The sequence below is a fragment of the Macrosteles quadrilineatus genome, unplaced genomic scaffold, assembly GCF_028750875.1.
Source record: "Macrosteles quadrilineatus isolate MER2022 unplaced genomic scaffold, UCM_ALF_1.0 Scaffold_2__2_contigs__length_208266976, whole genome shotgun sequence".
NCBI lineage: Eukaryota > Metazoa > Arthropoda > Insecta > Hemiptera > Cicadellidae > Macrosteles > Macrosteles quadrilineatus.
In genome coordinates this window covers 58,739,469-58,759,822 of record NW_026542595.1, presented here as the reverse complement: position 1 = coordinate 58,759,822, position 20,354 = coordinate 58,739,469, and the positions used below count along the sequence as shown (strand labels likewise).

General features: G+C 35.9%; 1 long non-coding RNA gene across 1 annotated transcript; it reads left to right on the top strand.

Moving 5' to 3' along the window:
- The first annotated feature begins 13,783 nt into the window (after nucleotides 1–13,783).
- LOC128987435 (uncharacterized) lies at nucleotides 13,784–19,695 on the top strand. Its single transcript, XR_008490239.1, has 3 exons — nucleotides 13,784–14,092; nucleotides 17,552–17,723; nucleotides 19,556–19,695. It is a non-coding gene; the product is annotated as an uncharacterized LOC128987435 (long non-coding RNA).
- The last annotated feature ends 659 nt before the right edge of the window (nucleotides 19,696–20,354 follow it).

Sequence of the window (20,354 nt, the reverse complement as noted above, 5' to 3'; positions counted from 1 at the left end):
GAAGTACATGCTTATAATATTACTAGCAGTACCCGGCACGCGTTGCTGTGCTTAACAACTATTATTTTAAACGGTAATTTGAATTAAATTGTATACAAAAAATACCCCCACCGCAGCCGACTAAGCGAATTTCCATTCGTCTGAAATGATTTTCAATTATATCTATTTAACATTAGGTTTAACAAGTACCTAGGTTTGCTGCAACAAGGGAACTAATAAAGTGAGTTTTCTAGTAAAATATTAATAGCTTAGTATAAAATAAATAAAATTGCTAAGTTTGATAAAAATATATCCATATACAAGCAAACTATAACATTTTACAATATTCTCCAAAAGAATAACATGGGAATTTTCAATTATACATTTTTTGATATTTCTCCGTTAACAATAATCGTACAAAAACACTTTTGTATACTACATTATTTGTTTTTAATTTCTTTAAAAAGGTCTAGAGAGAAATTGGAAAATTTTGTGTTTTAGGGGTCAAAAATGAGAAAACCCAATTTTTACCCCATAAAACCCCCGTAAAACCCCGTTCCCATGGTCCGATCATGCTGGTTCGCGGACTCAATCAAGTTTATCCCGCCTTACACCTTTAAACCAAATTTCATCAAAATCGGACAAAAATTACTCAAGGTATCGCGTTTAAGGACACACACACATAAATCTATATAACTCACTGGACACATGTATATAGCGTTATTGCTTAGGTCCTTTTCCGACTCCAGAAGAGGGCAGTTAGGGCAGTCTTTGGTTTGAAAAGAAGAACATCTTGCAGGCAATACTTTCTTTCATCACACATTTTAACATTTCCCTCAATATACATTTTGGAAACTTTGATTCTCATAAAAAAAACTTACACCAATACCAATCTTCACTTACACATTCCTATTCACTTCGTAACAATTCTCATCTTAAATTGCCATCTCATTGAACTACATTTTTCAAGAGACACTTTCATTACAATGGCATTAAACTTTTCAATCTCCTCCCTCCCTCTCTTCAGCTGGAGTCGGACTTGAACAGCTTTAAAAAGCAAATCAAAAATACTCTTGGCCAAGGGTTACTACAGTGTTCGAGATTGTGTCGCTGATGGGTTTAGTTAGTTAGTTTTTTTGTTGTTGTAAGAAGTAATTGGTATTATTTTATTGAAGCAACATTGTCTATTGTTTATTTTAATATTAGTTCTATTAATTGACATGACCAATGCAAATTTTGTATTTGTTATTTTGGTTTAATAAATGAGTTATGAGTTATGAGGTCAAGACAAACACATTTCACCATAGGAACATGGGTCTCGGTGCCTAGTTTACCGGCTGTCGGTATTTATGTGTTTTTTACAAAAGATTAATAACTCCCACGATTACTAGAAAAATACCGGCATGGATCATAAACATAAACAAATGACGGTGTTGGCCCGAAGGCCGAAAATAAACATTATTTAACATTGCTTAAATGAAACTGTCAAAACATATGTTCAATGCTACATATTAGTATAGGATTCGGGCCAATAACGTCATTTGTTTATGTTTATGATCCATACCGGTATTTTTCTAGTAATCGTGATAACTCCTAAACGGTTTGGAATACAGCGTTGAGATTTTGCAAAACCGGTTATCTTATTAACAATTATCTTTGTTTAAAACTATACAAAAAAATCATTAATCGTTTCAAAATGGAAGTACTTTAAAATATTTGATGCCAAATTTCTCGAAAACCGTTAACTTAACGAAAAAATTGCAAGTGAAAAAAGATTTAGTAAATTTAATGTAGTTTTCAATGAAACCTTATTTGTTAAGAATGGATAAATAATAACAGAGAAATGCCTTCTTTTAGCGAATTTCCCATATAGGGAATAAGCTATTACCGTAGTACTCATGGTAAGACCTGGACACGGGACCGATTTTTTTTCGTTTTGAGGTCCCTAGAGGCCAAAAACACCATCCGTTCAAATTCATATATATATTTATATGTTATATATATATATATATTTGTGTGTGTGTGTGTGTGTTTGTGTGCGTGTGTGTGTGTGTGTGTGTGTGTGTGTGTGTGTGTGTGCGTGTGTGTCTGGATGTGTACAGAGCTAGGGACTACACCTGTGCTTTCGTGCTGCATAAGCTGTGGGGACATGAGTGTGAATGTGACCAGACTGTGTGGACCTGGTCGCTTATGTGGACATCACACACGTCCACACAATTTTCACAGGAAATACATTAACTTTGGGACTTAGTGATGTCTGACTCGTGTCGCTCCTACAGACTTTTTGGTGAACAAGGAAGGCTGCTGGCGGCTACTAGCAATGGGACTTGAGTGTTTGGCTTCCCAATCTCCTGATATAGAATACTCCTTGAACATTTCATAATAAATGAAGAACCCAATCAACTATTTAAATAATTCTTACAGTTTGGTTAAACATAGCATAATTATCATTTATACATATTTATATATTTATATAAATATTATTTTTTTAACTTTTTATGCCACTTAATATTTTTTCATAGTTATTTATTTCACTATTTGTTCTTGTGATTCCATTTAGCTCATATTTTCAACCATCTTCTTTCATTTATTTATTTTTTCTATTTGATCAAATAGAATTAGTTCAAAAGGTTAATTTAATTTATTCAGTTCATTTCACATTTATGTTTTTCTTTTCCATTAAATATTTGTGTACAATTTTTGTAAATACTTTGTTGGAATAAATATATAATTCATTCATCATAATAAATATAATGAGTGTGTGATATAATAAATCATTATCACATTTAAATGTTACATATATTATTCAATATAGTATTTAGTAAGTAAAAAAAAACAATTTGCAAGATCAATTTGCAACAATTTGCAAGTGAATAGACAGTGCTGGCCAGACTTCACAGTTTTAATCAGTTTTATCACTTTTTATTCTTTTTTTTTATAATTTGATCAACATGACTAGTTTTGACTATTGTGATTTTAACAGTATTTTAAAGAATCTTTTGACATACCACAATGTTAGTACATTGATTATGTGGTTGCATAATTACCTGACGAAGCTCTAAGGAACGAAACTAGTCGTCATACCAGCAACTGTGGTTGGATGAGGTAATCCTTTTACATTATTAATAAAACTTGTGTGTGTGTAATGGAAGCAAGTGGTTTACTAAGAACAAATAACAGAAGTCATTGGATTCATCCTTTTTGTCGTGAACGTGATGCAGGTGAACGTTTTCGTAAATGTATTTTTGTAAATAGCTAAAATCGTGTAAATAGAGGGATCAGTATTTTGTTTTGTCTTTAGTTTTAAGTTAGGATTAATTAATTCACAAGAGTCATCCTGTAAAACAGTTTGTACTGAGGAGCGCTTGCTAATAAAGACATTTTTATTTATTTACTAGCAGAGTACCCGTCCTTCGTACGGGGTTGGAATATAAGTATAAAATGCTTATTGCAGTTATACTCAAGCTTTGCGTTTGCAATAAGGGAGGAAACAGTTTGATAAAACTTTCTTTTTTAAATTTACAGTACCTATTCTATAGTATTACACATCTACCATAGCCATAATGTTCTACCACTTCACCTAAACAATAGAGAAAAATAAATTATCAACAATTCGCAAAATATCTCAAATTAAACAATCCTACTTTGACAGTTCTCATTGCGAATCACAGTTTTTTGTTGCTGCTTAGTTCAAATTAGCTGTTTTCATAAATGCAAAAAAATATATAGGTAGTGCTGCACCCTGTTGGTAAATCTTATAACATTTTAATGCTTTTCCATATCATAGATCCAACTTTTTTAGTTGAAACAGCTGACTAAATTCTTTAATTCCCTTTAAATATGAATACTCATAAGGTTAACATGGGGAATCACAGAGCCACTGGGGCGGAGCCCGAAAGGATTTTTGAGATAAGAATATGCCTATATGTTAATCGGGAATGTAAGCTATCATCATGCCAAATTTCAGCCCAATCCGTCCAGTGGTTTATGCGTGACTGAACTTCAAACAAACAAACACACAAACTTTCACATTTATAATATTAGTAAGATTATTTCGTACGTTTTACAAAACATCAGGAAACATGAGACAACGTTTTTTTATACTATCGTATGCCAGTCCAGTCATTCAATGAGCTTCTTCAGATCATGAGGCCTCAGATAACAAAAATAAACACGCATTTTAGGAATGCTATTCTATGCTATCAGAATATTATTATGCCTGTATGTCCCACAGTGATAGCTGGCCGTGAACATTTTCGATAAACTTATCAACATCAAACATTTCTAGTAGATTCTAAACAACCTCACACCGCAATAGGATAGTTTGCACGAACCCCCGAGACTGAACGAGTTTTAGGTCTTTGTCTGGTCGTACTAAGATGATTGATTAAATGCACTAAGTTAAATTTCAGTTGTGACAAAATTAGTCAGTACAGTTTTTATCCATGTCTTATTGCATTCTTCCATTACAAGTCCCATCATTAATTAAATGGCCATCATTAATTGTCTTTACTTTCTGGTTAATTGCGTCCTTAAGTACGTGGTTTGTGAGTGTAGATGCTAAGTTTGAGAACGCCTCACAAAAGAAATTTACACACGCTAAAATCTGGTGATCTAGGGGCCACGACATAATATCACGACATAAATATTGGGAAGAATAGAAATATAATAAATTTAATGAAAATTGAATCCTTATGGGCAGTGAATCTTGTTAAATTAACATTTATAAGGTTTAATGTATCTAACGTTGTTGTCTCACCTGTGACATAAAAAAGAGCAGCAAATTTTGTTTGTGGTATTGTAGGTTTGCATGAATTGTAAAGGTTATCAGATTATGGCATTAATAAATACGAATCTGAAAAATGAGGCTGTAGTTAACAATAATTTGTAACACTATAGGTGTAATCGTGTAATCAAAATGTAAACGTAATGTGGTATGAAGCTTATTTCTACCTGCATTAATCCATTTACACTATCGCCGATTATAGGCGCTAACTAGAGCTACAGTTCAACATAGTCAAGCTATAGTAAAATTTGAAACTGAATTGAGTACCTCATCTGAAAGGGCTTTCTGTTCAGAGACAAAGTCAGTTGGTGTCATAGATTAAGTCAAAACCAAATACAGCAAAGTATTTAATTTATATATTATTAATAGGCTATATATAAAATATTCAATTAATATTAATTAATAAATCAATATTGTAAAATATTAATATGAAATTAATACTATAAAATATTCATATCAAATTATACAATATTAATATATAATATTAAATTATATTAGTAATATGGAACCAAATCGATTGTATCACTGAAAAATATCGATAGTTCTCCAGCAATATCTTTATGAAGACATTGGTGTTTTGGCCTGATATTTTAATCTGACGAGAAACTGTATTTCTTACTTATTAAATTTTTTACAATGAATTAATACATGAATATTGTTATTTCATATGCTACATAGCAATTCGGATGTGACTAATATACAACGATTTGTTTATAAAGAAGAGTGGAGCCATAACCTAAATATACCGTCAAAATGCAACCAGTGAAATTCCCAAACTTTGTGGACATTAACACCTTCAAGCGAAAAAACACTCGATTGTGTCAAGAGTGTAGGACTTTCGGCCTGGGGTGATTATGAGAAACTTACCCTCCGCAACAAACAATAGGGAACGTGGGTAGCTCTGAGTCTGCTGTCCCCAAAAGATTCCCTATAGGTAAATTGAAAAGATTTTGTGGGTAAGAGGGAAGTAGGGAAGGGGTGATATGGGGTGTTTGACACAGCAAGCTGGCCAAAAACTATGAATAGGATTAGGTACGGTACTTCCAAGAAGGACCTGAGCCCCAGAGTACTCCAGAGCAAGAGCAGGTATTAGATGGATTTAAATCTAAGTTTAGGCTATAGTTTAGTTACAAACACCGTGCTAAAAGTTGTATATTTAAACAGTTTTTAACCAATTTTAACGACGATTTGACGACATATGTGTCACCTCAGTTCAAGATACAAAAACAGTGGATATGTATAAATTGACCATCATAATATTAGTTATAGATATTATAGTTTTGTATATACATTATAGCTTTTATAGATAGGCTACTGCAGAAGGTGGGGCCACCATCCGCCTATTGTCACTATAGCTTTCATAAATCACAAACGTTGACGAATTAGTCTCACTTAATATGATTTCAAGGCTTGTTTACAAGAATCCATCCACTCAATAGTACAAAAATATTATCCATACAACAGTATATTATATTATTACAGTGATACAATCAAATTTTATGTAAACGGTTAAGGCCATTTACCAAATAAAAATATAGGCATATGGCATATCAAAATGAAGCTTAGAGTGTGTAGATTTTGCCGAAAAGTATTGATATGGACGAACTCCCTAAGGGCTCTGCCACACAGGCTGATTTTCAAAAGGCTACGCCTTGCATGTTTTGGAAGTTATTATTTGATTAATTTAGTGAACAACAGCTGGCCAATGCAATCGACAATATAGTTTTCCTACAGTTACCTAACAATGTACATGTTCTCTCACTGATTTGAGAAAGCAAAGTGGCCAATTCGCTCATCAGTGAGACAATGTTAACATTGTCTCACTCTAATTACTTTGTCTCACTCCAGATTTGCAACGTGAAGGCACGAAATAGTGAGCGCGTTACACGCAGGCAACGTCATATGCGCGCTAAATGCGTTGGCAGCACTGGCTGTAAATCAGCTGGTCAGCTGTTGTACTGTTGTATTTGTCTCTTCACATTAAATGTTTTATTAAAAGTTCACTTCTGTGTAAAATAGGTTATGTTTCTTCACAAATTTATTTGTTCTATGGTAACAGTAGGAAAAGTATAATGTGCAACTCGAGTTCAAAGTACAGGCTCGTGAGGAATGGTTTCTCGAGTGAGGCAATTGTACTTTGAACTCGAGTTGCACATTATACTTTTCCTACAGTTACCATAGAACAAATAAATTTGTGAAGAAACATAACCTATTTTTACACAGAAGTGAACTTTTAATATAACATTTAATGTGAAGTGACAAATACAACTGTACAACAGCTGACCAGCTGATTTACAGCCAGTGCTGCCAACGTATTTCGCGCGCATACGACGTTGCCTGCATGTTACGCGCTCACTATTTCGTGCCTTCACGTTGCAAATCTGGAGTGAGACAAAGTAATTAGAATGAGACAATGTTAACATTGTCTCACTGATGAGCGAATTGGCCACTTTGCTTTCTCAAATCAGTGAGAGAACATGTACATTGTTAGGTAACTGTAGGAAAATAACTATTGTTTGCTTACATTTTTGTTTACTTATTTTATTATTTACTTTCACGTTCTTAAAAGAGTCGCGGTGAATGGACAGTGAAGCTATTTATAGCTGTTTGTTACAAGTGAGTAACTAAAGGTGTTCGAACCATGATGACTATGAAATTAACAAACCATGTATGTTGTTCGTTCCAAGAGGTTGTCACCGATCTTTAACAGATCGCAATTTCATTGAAAAGTATTAAAGATGCCGTGAAAGAGAGCTGCGTGTACAGGTACAACCTCGGCCAACCTTAGGACGTAAGGTATGAAGGTTCCACTGCCTTTAACATCCTTTCACATGAAAATTTCTCGAACTTGGGCCCTTTAAATGAAATATAAAGTCAAAGTTGATTAAATTAATTTAATGGTGGTTTCTGTTCACCCGTGAATTCACGGGTAGAACCTCTTGTTTCAGTTTAAAGTGTGAATTGTAGTTTAACAGCTGAATGTACATTCGTAGTACATTCATTCAGATAATTTAAACAAGAGACGTAGTATAAAAATAATGATAGGCCTACTTTAATTAAATTACAGTCTGGTGTAAGGTAAACAAAAAACTGCAGTGTTTAAAATAATGTTTACCTAAAAAAAACTTCTGGTAGTGCCTATTTACAAGCAAATACAAAGTGAAAGTAAATAACAATTTGTTATGTAAAAACCAGATAAACACTAAGTATAAAATACGAAATTAAAAACTAAACCAATGTAACAAGAGACAAGTATGTTATAAAAATGCGTTTAAAATATAATCCTATATATTAATTAACAGTCTGGTGTATTGGTACAACAAAATATTAAAATTAAACTTGTAACTGCAGTGTTTAAATGATCAATTACTACAAAAAGGCTTATAGTGATGTAGATATTTACAATCAATAAAAGAAATTTACAGTCTGTTATATACAAAATCAGAAAATTCAGTTGGATGGAATTAAATGCCCCTATGCATTTCATTCAACAATTAATTAATGTAATTTGCAATTTAATAATTGGAACACACAATTCAACATTGTGCATTTCCAACAAAAATTATGTTGGATGGAATTAAATGTACTGTTGTTATTAGGTGAAATAACACAGAACAAGTAAGTATCAAAATTAAACTTTTACGGCCAAAATTTAGCGTACGCAGCCAACAAAATAAAGAATTCAAGTTAAAATTACTACAAGTATTTTGCATTTAAAGGTTTCGTAATACAGTAAAGTTAAATAGACACCTTCTAGTGATGAAATGCACTATTTTGTATTTTTTTACTACCTTACACAAACATCTGTTACCTTTATATTTAGTGTTCGCGGTCAACGAAATAAATAATTCAAGTTCAAATTGCTACAAGTATTTTACATATAAACGTTTCGTAATACAGTACTGTTAAATAGGTACCCTCTAGTGATGAAATGCACTATTTTTTATTGTTTAACTACTGTACACGAACATCTGTTACATATTTAGCGTTCGCGGCCTAAGAAATAATGAATTCAAGTTCAAATAACTGCAAGTATTTTACATTTAAATTTGTCATAATACAGTACTAAAAACCACTATCATATACAGTATTAAAAGAAGCATAAAAGATTTATTATATGTAGTAAGAATTTGCGTATTTTTTAATCTAAAATTTTGAAACAAAAATAGGTTTATTTGGGGCGGATATCCACCACCCGTAGACACCATCACTTTCTGAGTCGTTAATGCCAAAGATTACAGCAGTATTCTAATACAATAGTAATGTATTTCCTAGAAGGTTGGCTCCAATGCTATTTGCCCTGTTTCCTGTGTCGACGACCCTGTCCACCACCCCACAGGTATTTCCGGGAGATTCCTGGGATTTAGTGGGTAAAGCGCAAGCTCAGGTCAGGTACCTACTCCCGAGAAACCTACCCTTTACACCACATAATAGGGGCAGCCCAGGCCGAGTCAGGGGCAGCGCAGGCCGAAAGTCCGTTTCCCATTGTGTCAACATTTGCATTATCTGTGTGGACATGTGTACTAGCTTTTGCATTATCTGTGGGGACATGACCGACTCCTGCATTAACTGTGGGGACGTCCACACAATTTTCATGATTTTTTACTACATTTTGACCAATAAACAAGGAGTGTTCTTTTATTCATCTTCAGTTTGAGGTTAGAAAGAACCTAGGATATTTTTTCAGCCGTGTGCCTTGATGTCCACATAGTTTGGTTAAAAACCCATGTCCACACAAGTATAGGGATGGCGTGTATGTGTGGTCCGATTTCGATGAAATTTGGTATGTAGGTTCTAATCCATGGTATCTCCAGGCTTTTTTTTCATTTTTTTTTTGAAATTTTGATTTTTAATGGGGATTTTCCCATAAAAACCCATATAAAACCGCAAAAATCTACTTTTCTCAAAAATGGCCCGAACGATTTTGATAAAAATTTAGTATGTTGTAGCCCTTTAAATTTTAAACAAAATGGTACAAATTTCATTTCTGTAAAAATTACGGTTCAAAAGTTATAGTAAATTATGTTATTTTCCCATACAAAAAAACCCATAAAACAGCGAAAAATAGGATTATCAAAACAAATCCGGTTTTGATTTAACATAGTATGTTATGGTCCTTACCATTTTCATGGTTTTTTATTTTTTAGAAATGTTGATTTTCAATGGGGATTTTCCCATAAAACCCCATAAAATAACGGAAAAATAAGATTTTCGCAAAAATGGCGCGAACGATTTTGATAAAAATTTTGTATTTAATAGTCCTTTAAATTCTGAACAAAATTTTACAAATCCCATTTCCGTATATTTACTCTCACCGCTTACACATGATAAAGGTCGTTGACAAACTTATGGGAGAAAGTATGTGTCAGAATGCTGATACCGTTTATTAAAGATTGTTTTGAACAAAGTGCAGCTTTTGACTGTTTACTGCTGTCAGTAAACCTTCTATTTAATTGTTGCAAAATACTCTCTCAATACATGAGGGTCAAGATTGGACCTGGGTTTAGAGCATGGGACTTCTGTCCTGGAGATCCAAATGTTACTTATGAAAAGGATTGTTGCTTTGCGATTAGTCAATAGTCCATAGAACACCTTTAGAACAGTGGATCCTCCTATCTAGAAAACGAAAAAAGGTATTTATCAGATGTGGGGAGGACTTTCTCTGTAGAGAACTAACAGAGACTAACAGCAATACGGTGGTTGTTAAATACAAACAATAATTATTTTTATTAGAAATTATGTTAGTTTACAATTCATTACTGAAGAATTAGAACATTAAGTGCGACTATTCAAGAAACGCTCTTGACGTCCCAAACCTTTCTGTAAATGAGCTTGTGTTTTGATATACAAAAATGTTTAGTTTGTTTATGTCAGGGAACAACTCATCTGATCCAAAACAATTTCTTATCATAGTTCAAGTTTTTAGTAGCCTACACAATGTTCACTGGTGTGACGAGACAATTTTAATTTATTTATTTATTTCCCCAACGGATTGCACCTTTTTACAAAATATGTGTATACAATATGAGATGGCATTTGCAATATTACTAACTAGAAAAGTAATAACAATGGTAATAACAAAGTGATAATAAATAGTAATAGCAAGTAATAACAAATAGTGATAACAATAGTAATAACAAATAGTGATAACAATAGTAATATCAAAGTAATAACAAATATTAATAACAGAAGAATAAACTAAAAAGAGTATCAACAAAGAATATGAACAGCAGGTTTCAACGATGACAATACAAATATTATGCAGATGTGCTGGAGTGTGGTTGCTCAAGTGATCAGGGAGACCTTCTTTTTGAACGGGCGGGGCTTCTCACCGAAGAAATCCAGTTGAGCAGCCGCCGTGCTACCAGCCTTGAGTAGACGGCAAATTCCGCTGTTGTAAGAGTAGTAGGCTGGGAGAAAGTGTCTGCTGAATATAGTCCTGGAGCGGGTGCCTCTGGGCAAGGTAATGTCGATACCACTCAGGATGTTGGGGCAATCGACAAACCCGTTAACCAGCTTGTAGAGCATGAATATGTTGGCATGATGACGTCGGAGTGACAAAGGCAGAAGATCGAAGGACTTCTCCACATCGTCAACCGGGGTAGTGCGGTAGGTGAAACCAAGTCTCGGTCCAAGCATCCGTATGAAGCGGGTTTGTATGATCTCCAGTTGGCTGACGTGGTTCTTCTGGAAGGGAGACCAGATGATAGACCCATACTCCAGCAGCGGGCGTACCAGGGACTTGTAGAGCGTGATCAAGGTGAAAGGTGAGTTGAAATTCCTAGTTGATCTGAATATGAAACCAAGCAGGGAGCTAGCTTTGGTTGCAATGTGGGCAATGTGCTCATGAGGGTTGAGCGAAGGGGTCATTGTCACTCCGAGATCTCGTACCCTGTCCACTCTCTTCAGTGTAGATCCATTTAGGACGTAGTCATATTAGGTCTTCATGGAGTATTTAAGGAGTATTTCATCACAAAATACTACACTTACACAATATTGAGTATGTGTGAGTGTTTGTTTGTATGTCTGGTAGTAGTGTGTGCTTTGTGTAAGTCATTAATCTATAATCAATGAATGAATGAATAAATCCTTCCACCACAACCAAATGCACGTCTAGGCCACGTGGTGCGGCACACGGGAGCTTGGAAAGCTGGAATATGGGAAACGTGCCACAGTCATGGAACGTAGAAATGTACCAAACGATTACTTTCCAGTACCAGGTACAACCGATACTATTACAGCTGAGTACCTGATACCGAGTAGCGAGTACTTTGTACTCGCGATTACTTTTCAACACGACTCCTGTGTAATCTAGAACTTCTGTACTCGCGATTCCTACTTGAGTACTTGTACCCAATTCCACTAAAAACTCCCGAGTACAATGTACTACCATGGAATATGGATACTTTTAACAGTACTAGGCCAGAGGCCTACTAAGTGAGTCAATTGTAAGAGGATATAATATTTGTCGGCTCTGGTAGCATACCGTGTGTATACATATTTGCAATCAGGAATTAAACATATCAGCAATATTATTATCACTACTCTGAAACAATGCTGTAAATAGATTCAGAGGTTAAATACATATTGTAATAAAATAATAATATTTTATAAAACAAATATGTAAAAATGAATAAATTAAATTTATTTCTAAATCCAGGAATCGAAGTAGGCCTACCGGTTCTTTATATTATTAAACGTTTAAACATCAAACAAATATTTTCTTTTTTGTCAGTAGTTTTAAAGTCAAGAGAAATGCGATTAGCCACTATCATCAGACTTTTTAGACTGTACTCGATACTTTTGTAACAATTACAGCAACAGTAGACAGTCTAAGTCAACACTTCGCTACAATTAAGGAATCGTTTAGTACTTGTACTCGTCTAGTACTTGTACTCGTCTAATACTACCCGTAACAGGGAGTACAAGAGTAATCGCTAACCTCACTCGTACATCTACAAAACTAGATACTAAAAGTAATCGCGATTACTTTGTATCTGATACTTGGTACTCAACACTTTCAGTATCTAGGTACTTTTGGAATGGCGAGTACCTAGTTCAAAGTAGCGACTACTGATCCTTCGGGGGTAGCGGATTTTTATCCCCCTGGAATTTTACCCCCTAGGCAAACATGACGTCACAAACCAGGGGGTAAAATTCCGGCCGCGAACTTTTGAGTTTCGTGACATCAGCTCTATGGATTAAACGTGGAATTAAACATATATTTTCACGGTTGTGAATTTAATCAGAACACATCAAATTATAAAAACCTAGAATGTACGGCCCGGATTTTTACCCCCGGAATTTTACCCCCGGAATTTTACGCCCGGAAATTGACCCCCTGGCCAGATATATAAATTAGTGAGAATGATTAATTATCTTCATTCAGTTTAAATGTAATAGTAAACATTTTTGTATTAAGTAGGTAGCCTATCTTAATTTATTTGCAACATTAACTAATCGAACAGGTTTTTAATTTTAATTTTGAGATTCGAATATCAGGATTCGATCTTTGAAGCCAACTGTTGGTTAATATGATCAAATAAAACAGCGAATTCTGTTTACTTAGTTGAGATTACAAAATAAATCCGGGGGTAAAAATTCGGGGTCGAAATCCGGCCCGTACATCTTCAAGTTGTCTAAACGCTAGTTATATGGACAGGGGGTAAAATTCCGGTTTTATCGCTAATCTAATTAATCACGCTCTGACTATTTTCATTAGACTTCCAAATCCGCGGGGGTAAAATTCCGGCCGCTGATAAACTTTTGGCCACTCAGGTTACTACGTCATAGTGACGCCAGCTTTGCACAGGGAGTAAAATGCCAGGGGGATAAAATTCCGGCGACCCGGTGACCCACCTCTACATGGAACGTCCTTTGAGTTTGAGCCTTGCGGCAACTCGACCCGCAGTCCACGCCATGCCTTCATTGCCTTCACCTTCACCAATTTTCGTCATCGTAGCTAATCAACGCTTCGCTGACGCTGCTAGCTAAAAAGCTAACTACTTGTTCGTGGCGAGCGTTTCAGGGCAGGAATTGGACTAGCCTACTGCGCATGCGCAAACCGTAAAATTGAGCTGATCTCAAATGAACGACTCTCACACAATTGAAGCAAAAGAGTTGTTTACTGTTCTGTCGTTCTGTCATCTGTCTGCCCCTGCTGTGCCCCAGCGATTGTAGTTTTCAAAGTCTTTAAGCTGTGTTTTTTTTTTAATAATTTGAGGTTTTATCGAAGTATCGTATGTTTTGAAGTCGGATTTGATTTAAGTGTATAAAAGAGTGTTTATTGTTATGCGTTCTACCGTGCCATCCCCGTGCACCCTACTTGTAAGTTAAAGTTAGTTTTTATACTGTAGGCCTAGTCTTTTTTTTATTAAAAGTGTTTGTTGTGTTTTGTTCCAAGTGTTGTTCAAATAAAACAAGGATACAGTTTCTTAACTGGCTACACTAATATCGATTGAAACTATCGATTCGATTAGTAAACTGCGATTTTTTCACCATCAACAAGTTTGGTTAGCCTAGTTAGGTTAGGTTATGGTAGATTAATTTTTTAATAGACATTATATTTTAAAATATCGATTATTAATCAATATTTCAATTCGATAGTTCCAATCGATATTAGGGTAGCCCAGTTAAGAAACTGTTGTACCCCTGTGGGGTCACACAGTTAGGTCATGGTTAGGACTACCGACATTTCCCATAAACATTGCAAAAGGACGAATCTTATAATTATATTAGAACTGTCTAGGCTGTGTGGTAAAAGGCACTTACAAAATAAGTTACCAAGCGGTGTAACTTTCATATTAGAAACCCTTGGGTGAGTTGTATTTTAAAGGCCTAATCTTTAGGTTGACACATTTAAACCTATAGCCTGTAAACCATTAACTGTTTCGAAAAAAGTCTATGCCGTAGACTAAATATGGTCCTTAATCCAATTAAATGTGTAGGCTAACTAACTAAAATTTAAATAACTTAGGCCTTGGCTAGGCTTTGCATTACCCTGGCGTAGGGCAAGGCTAGGTTCCGCTATCGATAGACAGGCCTACACTATAGTATCCTATTAGGTTACTATATTATATTGGGTCTCTCACTCTTTGGCAGTTTTCTGTTAAAGGGAACATTCATTATTATCGATGATTTCTTTTCGATTTAAGCTTATCAATATTTTTGTTTTACTTCACGATTCATAACTTATTCCTTCTGTTATCTTCAAACACATTTAAATTATCTAGGTACTAATTTAGAAGTAGGCCGAACCTTGTTTAGGCAAACATTTAATAGCCTAGTTTATTGGATTATAAAATCAAACTAAGCTAATCTAACCTAAGTTATAACATAACTAACTTTTGCTGTATAGGCTAAACTTATGTTACCGTTTCAAAATTCCGTTTAATAACAGAAAAGGAATGGGGAATGGCTGTTTAACGGACAGAAAAATAAAATTTTGATATTCGAAAAGAAATTGTCTATAATAAATGTTCCCTTTAACAGGAAAGTAGGCCTACCCATTCTTTACATTATGCCATAGACAAAAAGAATTAAATATAGACCGTCAGCTGTGCTGCGGTTACCATAGGTTCTGGCGCACACCGCTTGGAGCACCACGGTAGTTACGGCGTACGCGCTGCGTAAACTACAGCGGTGTGCGCCGGAACCTATGGTAACCATGGCAACCGCAGCACGGCTGGTAGTCTATATATAATTTTTTTTTGTCTATGATTATACTTGCTACTCATACACACATATAGTCTCTAACTTAATAAGAATGCTGTAACCTCGACTTTGGAAGTAGCCTCGTCCTGGGAGGTGAAAAACCTAGCCCCCAAAGGGGAGGTAACTGCTCGGTGTTGGTATCGGCATTTTCAAGTAGGCCACAGACATGGACGACTGGGCATTGGGTCCCAGTGACATTCCTTTATCCAGGATGGAGGGGTGTTTAGCTCTAGGAGAGATGGAAGTGCATCATATTCTCTAACCTACCTGTGTCTGTGGTTCTTTGGGCTTCGGCCTGCTTGTTGTGTGCGACCAGCATTCAGTGTGGCAAATCCTCGACTTTGGAAGTAACCTTTCCTGGAGGTGAAAACGGGCAAGTACCCGTAGCTCACGGGGACACTCAAGGGCAACGTAACTTTCCGCAGTGTGAGGGTAACGGTTTGTAGGCACTTATGCAAACCAATCCCTGTCTCTGAGCACGGACGGTATGGTTATCTTGAGTGTGGGGGGTTCTTCCCGGAACCTCAATTGAGTCAAGGGTGTCGCCACCTCTGGTGGATAGGTTCATCCGGGTGGGTCCCACTTCTATACCTGCCTCCTTTTGGGAAACCCTGATGGCCTGGCAGTGATGTTGGGTCTGACGGGCAAACGAAGTAGATCGGGTGCTGGGTCCGAGCCCGCCAGGGGTATCTGGGGATCTATCGCTCTGGTTATCTCTGGTTTCCCAGCAACTGGGTAAGGCCTCGATCGGGTAGTGGTGTAAATGGGAGGTTGGGGTTCCCCGTCAGCGTGCTGACGGTCCCCTTCCTTCTGGCTATTGATGGCGGGTTTGCCTGTCAGGGATTAGATAGGTCCCGAGTGTTACTTGCACTAAATGCGTCGGGGCGCTCTACCATGGTCCTCTAGGTCCCGACCTAGTGGAACCCAGGTGGAGTGACGCTTAAACAAGTAGCCGGAAACCCTGGTTAGGATTGAGGGGCAACCCTCTTTCCGAAGGGTCTGCTTCGGCAGCCGGTGAGCCTGATGACCTTAAGTCATCCGCCCATGATGTGCAAAAGGTTGATGTGTAAGCTTCGGCCTACATCATGGGGCCCGGGTAAGTCTCACGATAGGTACCGGGTATGTAGTCAGGGGGCTTCGGCTCTCATGACAAATATTGAAATTGAATTGAATTGAATTGTAACCTTTTGAAAGAGGCATTTCCTCGCGCTGTTGTAACAGTCAGAATATTAAAACATCGTTTGTTTAATTTAAATAGCGGTTTGTTTGAAATTATTTAGAGTAACATGGCCATGAGAAACATGCTATATTTGAAACTCCAACAACAGGAAAATATACGTTAAGTTTTATAAACGATTAAATTGTAGGCTAGTTATTTGTAGCGGCCAAAAACTGTTGTCCCGTTACCTACTTTTAGGAATAAACAATTTGTCCTCTACTTAGTGATGTAAAAATCATTATACAGGTTGTTATGGTCATATTATTATAAAGATCAAAATAACTAGGCCTACAATTTATTCTTTAGTTGGGGTAATTTTGATGAAACAAATAACAATACATTTACAGTCTTCATTTTATGCTAGAATGTTTTACTATAAACAATGTAGGCTATTAAGAACCGCAGTAAAGTCCTTTAGAGAACCTGCAATATCAGTACCTTCAATACCTTCAATATATATTGGGTGAAATATCAGTTTGTTATACAAATAGTACTTTATATTATTCCCTGCGATATAAATTCCGATTTTTGTTTTGAGTATTAAAGGTACTGTATCGTGATATGAATATTTAAAGCCATAGATTCTTTTTAAATAGACTTTCACACTGTGCTGTGGTGGTTAAAACAGGTTAGTCCTATAGTTTATGTTAATAAAAACCAGGTAACACCTAAATAAATACAAATTGTTCCAATAGCATCATCATTGGGTTGGGTTAGTGTTGTACAGTTTTCTATCAAAACTGATTGTCAAAAGCGCCAAATTATACCTAGTCGTGTCTTTTCATGAGTAACTTAGCTTATAGAAAAAAGCTAAACGTTTTGTTAATGATACCTTGTTTGTTTATAAACTATAGGCCTACCACTTTCAAAAGAACCTGCGCAGAACCATGGCTGTCTCGCGCATGTAGGGGTGAAGGGTAATGGCGGGGAAGGGTCTGGAGCAGTGGTGGGGATAAGTCGTTGGGGCGAGGTGTCTTTCCCCACCACTCTGACTCTCCTGCTGTCCTGCATGCACGACTCATACAGGTGCGTGGTTTTTTTCTATGTGGTAGGCCTATAAGCTAACATAACCTAAACGCCGCAATGGTCTGTAAAAGATTGGTGGGTGGTCCTCTTTTTAAAAAGACCCATAGGCTAACAGATTAATAAGCAGGCCTATTTCCTAATCAATATATATTATATAAATTTGAAGCTATTGTCAGTAGGCCTATTAATTTATAGAAACTGAAAATTTGATAGGATAGTATAATACATTGAAGTTTCTCTGCAGAACTTTACCCCATAACATTGCTGTTGCAGTGCAATGTAATTTTCAGAATCAGTCTTCTTCGCTTTGTATTTAGGCTAAGTAAAATTGATTTTCCTTGCTGCATATTAGGGAACATTATTACTATGTTTAATAGCCATGATAAGGTACAGTAGACTCCCTCTTATTCAGACACCTTTTAACCTGACATCGGTTTAACCAGACAACACTCGGTGGAAATTACATCTCTTAAGGCCTATTTTGCTTGGAGCGACTGTAGCGATAGTCGCACAGCGATTATCGCTCAGCTACTATAGCTGACAAGGCGGCCGTTTTGCTTAGAGCGATTGATTTTCGGTCGCACAGCGATTTTTCATAGTTAGTTAAATATCAGCACTCACAATGGTGAAGTCATGAGTGCGAATTGTAAGTCATTAAAGCGTCTCCTCGGTGAGGATTTAGGAGACGAGGCTCCACTCGACCCTAGTGGAAGTATCAATGGACGATCGATTGAAAATACATAGTGATACGTAGGATTAGGGACGGATACGTATCACTAGAGGTCACTAGATAGGACATAAATAGAAAACTGTAGTGATATCAATAAGAGTACATGAATGTTGGAAAATAAAACCTGGAGTCTAAATTTTAAAAAAATATTCACACAAAAACTGACACAGTATTAACGCCCACACTACGTAAATAACACATAACAACATGGAACAGTCAAGCATTTTATATTTAATAATTTGAATAGACGTAAATTACCTTAACAAATTTAAACAAGTCGCCTGTTTCTACTAAAATTTAATTTAGAAAATGAAATTAATGTGTAATGAAATATAACCAAAACAGTAGAATCGTAACAGCACATGAATAGAAAAATTAATGTGAACAAAAAAGTAAATTATGGTTAATTTAACCCCTATTATGTGCCTACTGAGTGAACTGCACTGTTTTGAGGTTCTGCACATCAGTCGCGGCGCGATTATCGCTCAGACTGGTCCCCGGGGCAGTGGTCCGCGACTGTAGCTAGCGACTCTTGCGATAGTCGCTCCAGGCAAAACAGGACAACGCAAACTCCATCAGAGCAGTGCCCGCCTACTATCGCGGAGCGATTATCGCCACGCGACTATCGCTGCAATCGCTCCAAGCAAAATAGGCCTTTAACCGGGCAATTTTTATCAGCACATCGGTTTAACCGGACTAGGTCGGCAGGAAGTGGGAGGTAAGCGTTACTGAAACGACTGTTCTTGTGTTAAGGATATGAGAACAGTGATTATGCTCTACTACATTTTAGTCAAATACTGTATATACAGTATGCATTTAAACGGTCAGTTTTAATGAGTTTGTGGGACGTCAGTTTAACGAGAAAACCCATTATCCGGACTGACCTCGGTCCCAAGAGTCTGGATAAGAGGGAGTCTATTGTACTGTACATTTTACTATGTTATAGTGACACAAATAAAAAAATAACAGCCAAAACTTCATGCAATAACCCCATAGTACCACATACAATATGTTTACTAGTGTGAACTACACTGTAGGCTACACATTGAATGTGTTTCCCATGTTTATTAAATTAACCTAAAACAGAGTTTTTTTGTTACAGAGTCATTGATTGAGGTGCTGGTGAACTAATTGAAGACTTAAAAATGTTTTGTTATTAGTGTGAGGTGTGATAGTACGGACTGTTGTGATAAATTACCACTGTTTATGATTTACTTTATATGTTTTAAAATAAATGTTCTACATAAACTATTAAAATTGAATGATCATTTACAATGCCAATATTTCCAGCTGTAATAATTTTTTTTATACTTCTTTTAATTATGTTTTACTTTGTTTCTAAACATAAGTTCTGATGTAGTCAATATTTGCATAATATGCACTTTCAAAAATATAAGATAGTAAACACAACAGCTTTTTATATACCATTGTTATTATTTATTGGTGTTTTTGTATTGCAATCGTTAAGTTGCATGCGTACCGGTAGTTGCAGATGAATTGGTCTGTTTAAATGTATAAAGGAACTAAAATAAAATCTGAAAATTCCAGACTAACATAAAGATTATTCAAACAAAGGAGGTTGAAGTATGTACAAAATTCCAAAAACTCTTATTTTGAATTTGGTAAGTTTAATTTGATACCAAATATCGTTGACCTTATTTCCTATATTTTCTCTGGATGGTATTTCAATTTATTTTATAGTTGATATGATTCTGCTCCACTCAAATTCCAGGGCATGGACTGCAATCAATATCTGCCAACATCAAATTCGAGAAAATCTAAAAATTTGTTAACTCACTTGTATATACCGTATAACATTTAAATACAACATGAAAAATAATAGGATTTCCTGGAATTTTTCTAAAATGTTTGAGATCATTCTCAACATCCCAGGCAATTTC